This window comes from Pan paniscus, chromosome 6 (genome assembly GCF_029289425.2).
Source record: "Pan paniscus chromosome 6, NHGRI_mPanPan1-v2.0_pri, whole genome shotgun sequence".
NCBI lineage: Eukaryota > Metazoa > Chordata > Mammalia > Primates > Hominidae > Pan > Pan paniscus.
The window spans coordinates 154,810,149-154,821,447 of record NC_073255.2 but is presented as its reverse complement, the minus strand read 5'-3'; the positions used below and the strand labels follow the sequence as shown (position 1 = coordinate 154,821,447).

The 11,299-nt window shown below is 39.6% G+C and overlaps 1 long non-coding RNA gene across 2 annotated transcripts; it reads right to left on the bottom strand.

Moving 5' to 3' along the window:
- Positions 1 to 3,602: 3,602 nt before the first annotated feature.
- On the bottom strand, positions 3,603 to 7,550 carry LOC129398348 (uncharacterized). 2 transcript variants are annotated; one of them, XR_008626033.2, is made up of 4 exons: positions 7,439 to 7,550; positions 6,990 to 7,040; positions 5,058 to 5,162; positions 3,603 to 4,330 (listed from the first exon to the last, which is right to left on the bottom strand). It is a non-coding gene; the product is annotated as an uncharacterized LOC129398348 (long non-coding RNA). The 2 variants fall into 2 exon arrangements; XR_008626032.2 differs by lacking the exon at positions 7,439 to 7,550 and having other exon boundaries at positions 6,990 to 7,336.
- Positions 7,551 to 11,299: the final 3,749 nt, after the last annotated feature.

Here is an 11,299-nt window from a genome sequence, read left to right as displayed (position 1 = left end):
TGCATTAATACATGTATGTCCTCACTATTAAAACCCTATGTAGCATTCCTTATACATGCCTGTACTCTTACAGGCAACAGAATCAGCTCTCACTAGTATAAGCAAACTAGAGTTGATTAAAGAATGTTAGGTAGTTCACAGACTTCTCTGGGAGGGCCAGAAAAACAAGCTTGTATGCAGTCAGCTACGGAAACAAGTATGAAAAATGCTCAGTTGCCTCATAGGATTTTTATTGCTAAAAGGCTGCTGCCACCCCCACTTCTCTGTACCCGCAACCTAACACGCTAGGACTAGATACCGGAAACTCCACCATGGCTGCCACAAAGGAAGCAAATCCCCCGGTACCTGCCTGCTTGGAGAGCCTCTCTCTCCTCACATTGCTCACTTCCACATCACTGTCTCTCCCAGGTGGATTGCACGGAGGACTGAAATGTAGTCCTAAGCTTTCCAGCTTCTCAAGTACACGGAGCCAGACTCAGCAGGGGTTGGGATTGGTGCTGAATGAGCCAACCTGGTGTATCTATCACTATGCCTTTAAAACAGGAGGAACCAAAAGACCTACTTATGCTTTATCAAGGACTGATCAATAGTTTCCCATGGCTCTGAGATATGGTGGCAGAAAAAAAAAAAAAAAAAAGCCTTCGTCTGGAAAAGAATGGTTTACTGTGAAAGAAAGAGAATGACACAATTTTTCCAATTCTATTTTTTGCTTTTGCATTACATGCTGCATTTTTGTAAAGATAACAGATGGGAATCCTATATTCATTAAAAAGAAAAAAGAACTCTCCATCAGCTAGTGTTTTAAATAAGGGAAATATGTAGTATTTATTGCTACCCTTTGAAGACCCTTTAAAGGTTTAATTAACACCAAATGTGTTATTCCATCTGCTTAAATAAGTAGGCCACATGGTCATGAGGCCTCTCATTGCAGGCTGGTAAACCGATCCATGGGGTCATCTTGGTTGGAATAGAAAAACTTCAATTAAAAATATCCCATAAATTACCAAAAAGTTATCTTCATTTTAAAGATTTATTTAAAAATAGCTTATACACACACACACACACACACACACACACACACACAGATATGACCAAAATTCAAAATGGCCAAATACATGCATGTTTGAATTCAACAGTGCAATGGTTCATGTTTTTGTGTTGACATGACTTTTCAAAAAAAAAACACTTTTCTGGTACTTTAAATTTCATGGAATGCTTTCACATGTCGCTGTATGATTCTCTCTGTCCTGTGAGGTAAAACAGAATAGATAGTATTTTCTCTAATTAAAGATAATAAAATAAAGGCTCAGAGAGATCTAATGATTTACCCTGGCCCAAAAAGTTCAAAAGAGACTTGCCTGACCCTATAACAGAATTTTTTTTATTTCTATCCTGGCACTCTATCCAGCAATGAAAGCTTAATCATCAAAGGAAGAATCTTTCCATCTTTAGAAGGATTATTTTACACCAACTAGACTTGATTAGGTTAGATCTGAAATATAATATGTGGTAGAAAAGTGACTTTAATAACCTGGCAGTATGACAAAGTGGTTATGACTATTGGGAGGAGACAGACAAATGTGGGATTGAAGTCCCGTTTCAGCCACTGAGTGACCTTGAGCAAGTAAGAACTTAATCTCTACAGACGCAATTTTCTCATTCATATATAGAGGATATAAAGGAAACCTACTCATACAGAAATGCAACACACATTCTGTATTCCCTAGAAAATCAAATCACTCTTGCTATATATTACTATATATTAATATTGCTATAATACATTGAGGCTTATTTATTCAAAAAAATCAACTACCTTTCGTGTAAGGACTATTTGTTCTAGACACTGAAGATACAAAGATTAATAAAATAAATTCCCACCCTTGTGGCACCAAAGAGAATGTGGCCAACTTGGGTTAAGTGCATGCTTGTGTGTCTGTGTCTGTGTGTGTGTGTGTGTGTGTGTGTGTGTGTGTGTAGTGGGGGAGTACTAGAAAGTCTCTATAGATGATTTATTCCTTGAGCCAAGTTTTGAAAGTTTGACTGTATTTGTCTCCCTAGAGTCCTGTCATCATTATCTTATCAGTTTATGGGAAAAGCGAAAAACTGGCACATAAAGCAACCTACTGAAAATATTTAAAGCCTCTTATAAAAGAGGCTGAAGGGAGCACTCTAGTGCCATTTTTGCCCTTCTGTGCCTTCTGCCATGTGAAGATGAAGTGTTCAAGCTGACACCTTAGAAGCAGGGAGGGGGGCCCTCACCAGATGCCAACACTGCCAGAGCCTTCATCTTGGACTTTCCAGCATCCAGAACTGTGAAAAATAAATGTCTATTATTTATAAATTACTCCATCTCAGGTATTTTGTTGTAGCAGTACAAACAGGCTGAGATAGTCTATTATGCTGTTTATACAATGCACTTCGGAAAGTCAGGTATTATATCCATTATATCAGTGAAAAAACTGAGGCCTGGAGAAGGTCAGGCTTCTTCAGATTCACTCAAGCTAAGAGCCAGTTCAGGCACTGAGCTAAATGCTTGAGACAGATATAAACAAGAAAAAATTCCTACCCTGTGGAGCTGAGAATTTCACCATTGCACTCACGGGTAGACATGTCAGTTAACCACATATGAGGTTTGTTATAACTTAGGGGCACAATTTAATTTATATATCTGATCATGTATATTAATGACCATTTTATTTTTTCCAATTTTGATGTCAAATACACTGCGAAAAACAAGGCATATTTTATTTCTGATGCTGTTAAAGTATTTTCTTGACAATGCCAATTATTGGTTTGCATTTTTGACATTTTTGTTTATTGAGTCATAATCTACCTTAGACCACACACTTTCACAGATCTTAAGTATGCTGATCTTAAGTGTTCCTTCAATGCATTTTTTACAAATGTATATACCCACTTTGCAATCACCCAAATCAAAATATAGAACACTTCCTTAGCCTCAAAATGTTTCCTCATGGTCTTATCCAGTCAGTCCTTCATTGTCCCCTCTCCAGAGACAACAACTGTCCTGATTTTTAGCTTTGAACTATAGATTCGTTTTGCCTGTTCCTGAACTTCATTTAGATGAAACCACAGAGTATGATTTTTTTTGCTCAACATATCTATGAGAATCAAACATGCTGTGGCTGTGTCAGTAATTCCTTTTTATTGCTGAGTCATGTTCTAATATAAAATATTAGTCGTGTTCTAGTATAAAATTTTATGGTTCTTTATAGACATTCTCCTGTTGAGTGACACTTGAATTATTTCCACTTCGGGGCTATTAGGAATAGGGTGAGCATGAACATTCCCATAATAGGTCTTTTTGTAGAAATCAGTATCCATTTCTTGTGGACATATACTCTAGGAATAGAATTGCTGTGTCAAATGTGGTTTAAATAAAAGGAGTATTACTAATAATATCAACACAGCTAGTTCTCAGTTAATTGTATTAATGTGCTTATACAGACCACAAGCAGATAGTCTAAAGCAGCCAAAAATTCCAGATGATTTTAGATTTCGATTTGGAAATTTCTCAAAGTGTTTGGGTTTGTTTTCTCTAACCCAAGCCTAGAAGTGATGAGTTAGAAATCATCTTGCATTTTATTTAGCATTAAAAAAAACTTAGCCCACGATCAAAATTTGTCAAAGAAAATATATATGGATGCATGAGAATTAACCACCATTTGTTATCACCAATAACAATAACTATTTGCCACTTAGGCTAAATTTAGTAAGTTTTGTGCATTGGAAGGAGTTATTAGGTCTGAATATAGCTAAAAAGAAAACTTTTTATTCCATTCAGAGCTTTAATGAGACAATACTCACATTCTCCCCCCCAAAGATAGAATACATTGTTTTTAGTTTGAAATATTTATCCATTTGTTCCTTTCCTTTTCCACATTTTGGTTGTAGACACCTTATGTTTTCTAACCAAAATGTTTTCTTACTCGTTTCATTCAACAAATAACTTTTGAGTATCTACTATGAGCAAGGCTCTGTAGCACATTCTGAAACTAAAGCATCGATGAAAGATGGATAAAATGTCTTCCATCTCATGAAGATTTCAATTTAGTGGAAATAAACATTAAGCAACTAATTACACAATTATCAAAATAAAATTGTAATAAGCCCTATAAAGTATAATATGTTAAAGGAGCATTTAATAGGACTGTGAAATAAGACCAGAGGGGTGAGCAGGAGTCCATATGAGCAGCTCCATCTTCATTCTCAGAGCAATCAGAAGCCACCGAAGTAAACAGAGGAATGGCATAGTTGGAGCTGGACTTTCAAAGGTTTACTCTGGCTGCAGAGTAAAAACCTAAAAAACCTAGAAAATAAATGAAGAATTGTTCTGGTGACTTTCTGGGCATCACACTTCATTGCCACGTTCCACCATGCTCAAGGCCAGGAGTCCATTGTCTTCATGCTGCCCCAGCCCACCTAGTAGGGCTCGCCATTCCAGAACTACCCTGATTCTTCTGCATCAGAGCCCATCCAGGTGAAGGGACCTAAAGTGACCTAAACAGCTTTAAGCTATGGCTTTAATGGCAGAGATCAGACTAAGATGTTACCACTATCCCCCACCCCTTTTCCTTTGCTCCAAATAGAGTAGAAATCTTGCTTCAGTAAAAAGGAGTGAGAAAATGGGAACGTTTAGTCATCGAGGTCAGCCCAGCTGGAAAGATGTTTTGAATATAGGGCATCAGGATGTTCATCGTGCCATAAATTCTGTCAAAATAAACTGATGAGGTATTTAATATACAACTTATAGTCCTGGAATGTGTTTCTTTGTTGGTCATTCTAGGAGGATTTGAGTAGCAGGATCAGTTTCCATAGTGAATGTTCATCATACAACTGTCTACCTAGTCTTCACACCACACTTGAAGACAAGTGGCACATTTCAGGGCATGTACAAATTCCATTTGTGATGCTGCACAGGGCATCTGCTTTGCCTCATTATTATAAGTAAGGACAGCCCATGTATTAGTTCATTTTCATGCTGCTGATGAAGACATACCCGAAACTGGGAACAAAAAAAGGTTAATTGGACTTACAGTTCCACATGGCTGAGGAGGCCTCAGAATCATGGCGGGAGGTGAAAGGCTCTTCTTACATGGCAGCCGCAAGAGAAAATGAGGAAGAAGCAAAAGGGGAAACCCCTGGAAAACCCATCAGATCTCGTGAGACTTATTCAAGATCATGAGACTAGCACAGGAAAGGCTGGCCCCCGTGATTCAATTACCTCCTCCTGGGTTCCTTCCACAACATGTGGGAATTCTGGGAGATATAATTCAAGTTGAGATTTTGGTGGGGACACAGCCAAACCATATCATTCCACCCTTGACCCCTCCAAATCTCATGTCCTCACATTTCAAAACCAATCATGCCTTCCCAACAGTCCCCCAAAGTCTTAACTCATTTCAGCATTAACCCAAAAGTCCACAGTCCAAAGTAGCATCTGAAACAAGGCAAGTCCCTTCCGCCTATGAGCCTATAAAATCAAAAGCAAGCTAGTTACTTCCTAAATACAATTAGGGTACAGGTATTAGGTAAATACAGCCGTTCCAAATGGGATAAATTGGCCAAAACAAAGGGGTTACAGGGCCCATGCAAGTCTGAAATCCAGCAGGGCAGTCAAATCTTAAAGCTCCTTTAAAATGATCTCCTTTGACTCCAGGTCTCACATCCAGGTCATGCTGATGCAAAAGCGGGGTTCACATTGTCTTGGGCAGCTCCACCTGTGGCTTTACAGGGTACAGACTCCCTCCTGGCTGCTTTCACAGGCTGGTGTTGAGTGTCTGTGGCTTTTCCAGATGCATAGTGCAAGCTGTCAGTGGATCTACCATTCTGGGATCTGGAGGACAGTGGCCCTCTTCTCACAGCTCCACTAAGTGGTGCCCCAGTAGGGACCCTGTGTGAGGGCTCTGACCACGCGTTTCCCTTCTGCACTGCCCTAGCAAAGTTTCTCCATGAGGGCCCTGCCCCTTCAGTAAACTTTTGCCTGGGCATCCAGGAATTTCCATACATCTTCTGAAACCTAGGCAGAGGTTCTCAAACCTCAATTCTTGACTTCTGTGCACCCACATGCTCAACAGCACACGGAAGCTGCCAAGGCTTGGGGCTTCCACCCTCTGAAGCCACAGCCTGAGCTATACATTGGCCCCTTTCAGCCATGGCTGGAGCAGCTGGGACAGAGGGCACCAAGTCCTTAGGCTGCACAAAGCACAGGGTCCTTGGGCCCAGCCCACTAAACCACTTTTTCCTCCTGGGTCTCTGAGCCTGTGATGGGAGGGGCTGCCGGGAAGTTCACTGACGTGGCCTGGAGATATTTCCCCTATGGTCTTGGGGATTAACATTAGGCTCCTTGCTACTTATGCAAATTTCTGCAGCTGGTTGGAATTTCTCCCCAGAAAATGGGTTTTTCTTTTCTATCACATTGTCAGGCTGCAAATCTTCCAAACTTTTATGCTGTTTCCTTTCTAAAACTAAATGCATTTAACAGCACCCAAGTTACCTCTTGAATGCTTTGCTGCTTAGAAATTTTTTCCACCAGATACCCTAAATCATCTCTCTCAAGTCCAAAGTTCCATAAATCTCTAGGGCAGGGGCAAAATGCTACCAGTCTCTTTGCTAAAACATAACAAGAGTCACCTTTGCTCCAGTTCCCAGTAAGTTTCTCATCTTCTTTTAAGACCACCTCAGCCTGAATTTTATTTTCCATATCACTATCAGCATTTTGGGCAAAGCCATTCAACAAGTCTCTAGGAAACTGCAAACTTTCCCACATTTTCCTGTCTTTTTCTGAGCCCTTCAATCTGTTCCAACCTTTGCCTGTTACCCAGTTCCAAAGTCACTTCCACATTTTCGGATATCTTTTCAGCAATGCCCCACTCTACCAGTAACAATTTACTGTATTAGTTCATTTTCACACTGCTGACGAAGACATACCTGAAACTGGGAACAAAAAAAGGTTTAATTGGACTTACAATTCCACATGGCTGGGGAGGCCTCAGAATCATGGCGAGAGGTGAAAGGCTCTTCTTACATGGTGGCGGCAAGAGAAAATGAGGGAGAAGCAAAAGCAGAAACCCCGAATAAACCCATCAGATCTTGTGAGACTTACTCACTATCATGAGAATAGCACAGGAAAGACGAGCCCCATAATTCAATTACCTCCCCCTAGGTCCTTCCCACAAAACATGGGAATTCTAGGAGATACAATTCAAGTTGAGATTTTGGAGAGGACACAGCCAAACCATATCAGCCCATGATTGTATTTGTGATCTCAATCTCATTTTCTCTGCCCGGATCTTTTCCTTTTTTTCCCCATCCCCTTCAAGGTTTTGAAATGATTTATCTATGTTAAGCTAATCCTCTGTAACATTAGAAGATGGAAACAAGAATCAGAGAAGGAGATAGCCAGGAAGAAATTTACCCAAACTGTAATTATCCTCCTGCCTTTTAAAGGAGTGACTACAGCTGAGAATTTCAACCACTGAAGACAAGAAGGGGAGGGAGGAGATCATCTTTGCTGAGCAAGTCCTTGCTGTGTCCTTCAAAAGCTGCTGCTGCTGCCCCTACAGGAAAGCTATTGAAATGCACACCAATTAGGACCCTGTGATCTGGAAGGAAAGCTCTCCAGAGCACCCCTGGGCAAGGGAGGAGATTGCAGGCACAGCCATTTCAGCCACTGTAAAGCTGTAGCATTATTTCTTTCTAGGGTCTGGGAGAGTGATTCATTATAGAGAATAATAACAGAAACAAGTCTGAGCTACAGAATTAGCATCCACCCCCAGCAGCAGCTTTTGGTTTATTTGTTAGAAACTCTATCCAAGGGAAGGCATAATTCACTTCTAAGCAGCTTGAACTAATATCATTGTTTCTGTCTAGCTTATATATCAACTTCACACTAGAATTAGAGGAGATTATCTTTTCTTTTTTTCTCTAGCAAGCCAATCATGACAGGTCTCCCAGTGTCTGAGCATTCTCAGCATGATAAAATGTGTAAGAATGGAGAAGGATGCACCTTGCATTCTGAGGGTGGTGAGGTTTCCAGATGGTGCTAGGGAGGAGGTGCAGATAATAGCAACACTGGGCTTCTAGCAGAAGACTGTTCACATGAAATGCATGGAAGCTCATCCAAGAAAAGGTAGGCATCCCCTAATTTGACTGGGCAACTCATTAGTGACCCACTCACTGGGAAATTAAAGGAAAACAAATGTATGGTTAATCTGTTACCAATAAAATCTAATAAATAGCCTCTCCACTTTGCCACGTTTGAATTAGAGGTGCAAGTCATGGAAGTGAAAATAGCACACTTGTCAAAACACTCAGTGCTATAGTGACAGGAGCGAAATAAATGAGGCTGAGAAAGAGAGTTGCTGGGGCAGCAGTTCAGGAAATCACACTATTTTTTGCTCTTCTATCTCTGCTATGACATAATTTCTCAATGAGGGCTAGTAGAACAAATTTATCCTGAGGTCCTAGTAGAAAGATGTGCATTGAAATCAAATCATGTGCATTCAATTCTGCAAGAAAAAGTCATTCCTTCATTGTATCATTTATGTAATTTATTCATTTGTTGATTATTATTATTACTGATTATTCATTTGCTGTTTCAAATATCTATTACACCTTCTAGGTCAAAGACACTGCAGAATATCTGGATACCAAAGAATAACCCTCAGGGACTTTATTCTAGACTAGCAGTTCTTAAATTTTAGCATTCCTCAGAATCACAAGGAGAGATTCTAATTCAAGGTGGCCTGAGGTGAGCCAGCGAATTTGCCTTTATAACACATTCACAGATGATGTCGATACTGTTGTTTGGGGACCACACTTTGAGAACCAATGGTCCACAGCAGTGGTTTTCAATCTTGTCTGCTCATTAAAATCACCCAAGGAGCTATTAAAATTCTTGATGACCAGCCTGCAACTCCAGAACACACAAATCAAAATATCTTGAGTATAACCTAGACACTCATATTTTAAAGGTTTTGAGAACCAGTGGCATTCTGGGAGAGACAGACAAACCAGAAAACCAGCTGGTAGTTACAGTGGAATCAAAGGGCAATGGTGGCACATGGAAATGAGAGCCTAGGATGATTAGTAAAGACCATTCTGTTGACCTGAAGCAAAAGACAACAAAAATGTCATGAACCATGGAATGAATACTTCAGGTGGAAGAACCAGCAAGTGCAAAGGCTGTAAGACTGGAGAAATTTACATACTTAAGAGATTGAGAATGGGCTAGCATGGGGCTGGATCATCTTGAGTGAACTCCAGAGTTGCCAGGTTGTATCTGTAGAAGTAAGCAGTGATATGGAGACTTGTAGGCCGTGACCAAAGTTTGAGGAAGAGTAGGAAGCCATTCACTAATCAGATTTACATTCCAAGAGTGCCCAGGGATGAGCATAAATTAAGAGGAAATGTGGACATCTCTAGGTCTAGAATTAAGTGTTTAAAACAACTTTTTCTAGATCTTCATCTCCTGATGCCTAGAAAACATTTTCATCTCAAATGGAGGATGCAAGAAAAGAAGAGTGAAGGTCGTACTTGGGATAGAGGGAAGGGAGGTGAGTCTCCCATGCCTGGTCTTGAGAGTCCTTTCAATCTTTTCTCCTACACCTGAGCTCTGAACCTTACAATAGAGTGCCTCTCCTCTCTCCACCTTCAATGCTAATAAAATTTCTACCAAGTTCTGAAGGAAGCATTACCTGAAAACCTTAATTTTATTTTGTGGCACTCTGAACCTTTCAGTTTAGATTTCTTGGAGAGGCCTCAGAGAATAAAAATGATCATTATTAGGATGAGAGACTTACAAGGAGAAAGACAAGAAGCTTAAACTTTCAACTCCCAAAAAGGCATACTCAAATCAATGGTGTAAATGAGTTCCAACCCACATTGCCTCCTCAGTATCTAAGCAAAACCAGTGTACACATATACTAAGTGAAATAGGCACAATGAATTATTCAGTTTCTAAGTACTTGCCTATTTAGTGTCTTCAAGCCAATAGAGAAATTCTTTGGAAAGAGAGTAGAGAAGTTCCCCTTGAAGTACAAAGGAAACTTTCAATAATTCCTCGTCCTTTTCTGGCAATGCAATATCCAACATTTTCAACTGCAATGAACTCTCTAATTTGTATTTCCACTGGAGCTTTGTACTACTCTACTGGTATGATCAATATTCTTTTCAGATTTGGAATCAAGACCTGAATTTGAGGCTAGCTGTTTGTTGTAGTCAGTTGTTTGACTCCAAGGCATAAAGCTCCACAAATAACTCTATGATTAATGTAGCTGAGATATTAGAAGCTTATCCACATCCTCACACAAACCCCAAACTCCAGCAGTACTGAAACACTGGCTGTTTCCTAAACATTAAAGGGAGAGGGACAGAAAAGGGATTCTGCCCCATCTCCCTATTCTGCCCCACCCTCCACAATCACTCTTATTTGTCCTTTAGACATGGTTCATGGCTTAGATTCCTCTAGAAACCTTCCCTTGTCCCTTTACACCCCTTCAAGTCAGATAGTTTCCTTCTCAGATTCTCCCTTGTATTGCAATAACATCCTGTGCCTATGCCTATGACAGAATTCATTTCACTGTAACGTAATTTCACTCTGATGATATTCTTGTCTGTCTCTGCTACTAGACCATGTGCTCACGGAAGACAAGTACTAGGTATTGTTCACTTTTTACATATCTACTGCCCAATATATTCTAGATATGCAAATATCACAATAAATAAGTAAAAGAGGAGAATTGTGAATTAGTTAGGATAATAAATAATGGACATTAATTTATGTATTATTAGAAATGCTACATAAACTTTTTCAACAGTTTTATCACTGGTGGCAAACTTTTTCATTATGTTCTTAGTCTAAAATTAAATGCTTAGATACTACAGTTGACCCTTGAACAATGTCGAGGGTTAGGAGTACTGACCCTCACACAGTCAAAAATCCATACATAACTTTTGACTCCCCCCAAATTTAACACCAATAACCTACTGTTGGCTGGAAGTTTTACTGATAACATAAAAAGTCAATTAACACATATTTTGTGTGTTATATGTGTTATACACTGTGTTCTTACAATGAAGAAAGGTAGAGAAAAGCAAATGTTATTAAGAAAGTCATAAGGAAGAGAAAATATATTTATTATTCATTAAGTGGAAGTGAATCATTATAAAATTCTTTATCTTCACTGTCTTTCTATTGAGTAGGCTAACAAAGAAGAGGAAGGGTTGGTCCCACTCTCTCAGGGGTAGCAGAGGCAGAAATCCATGTATCCATGTA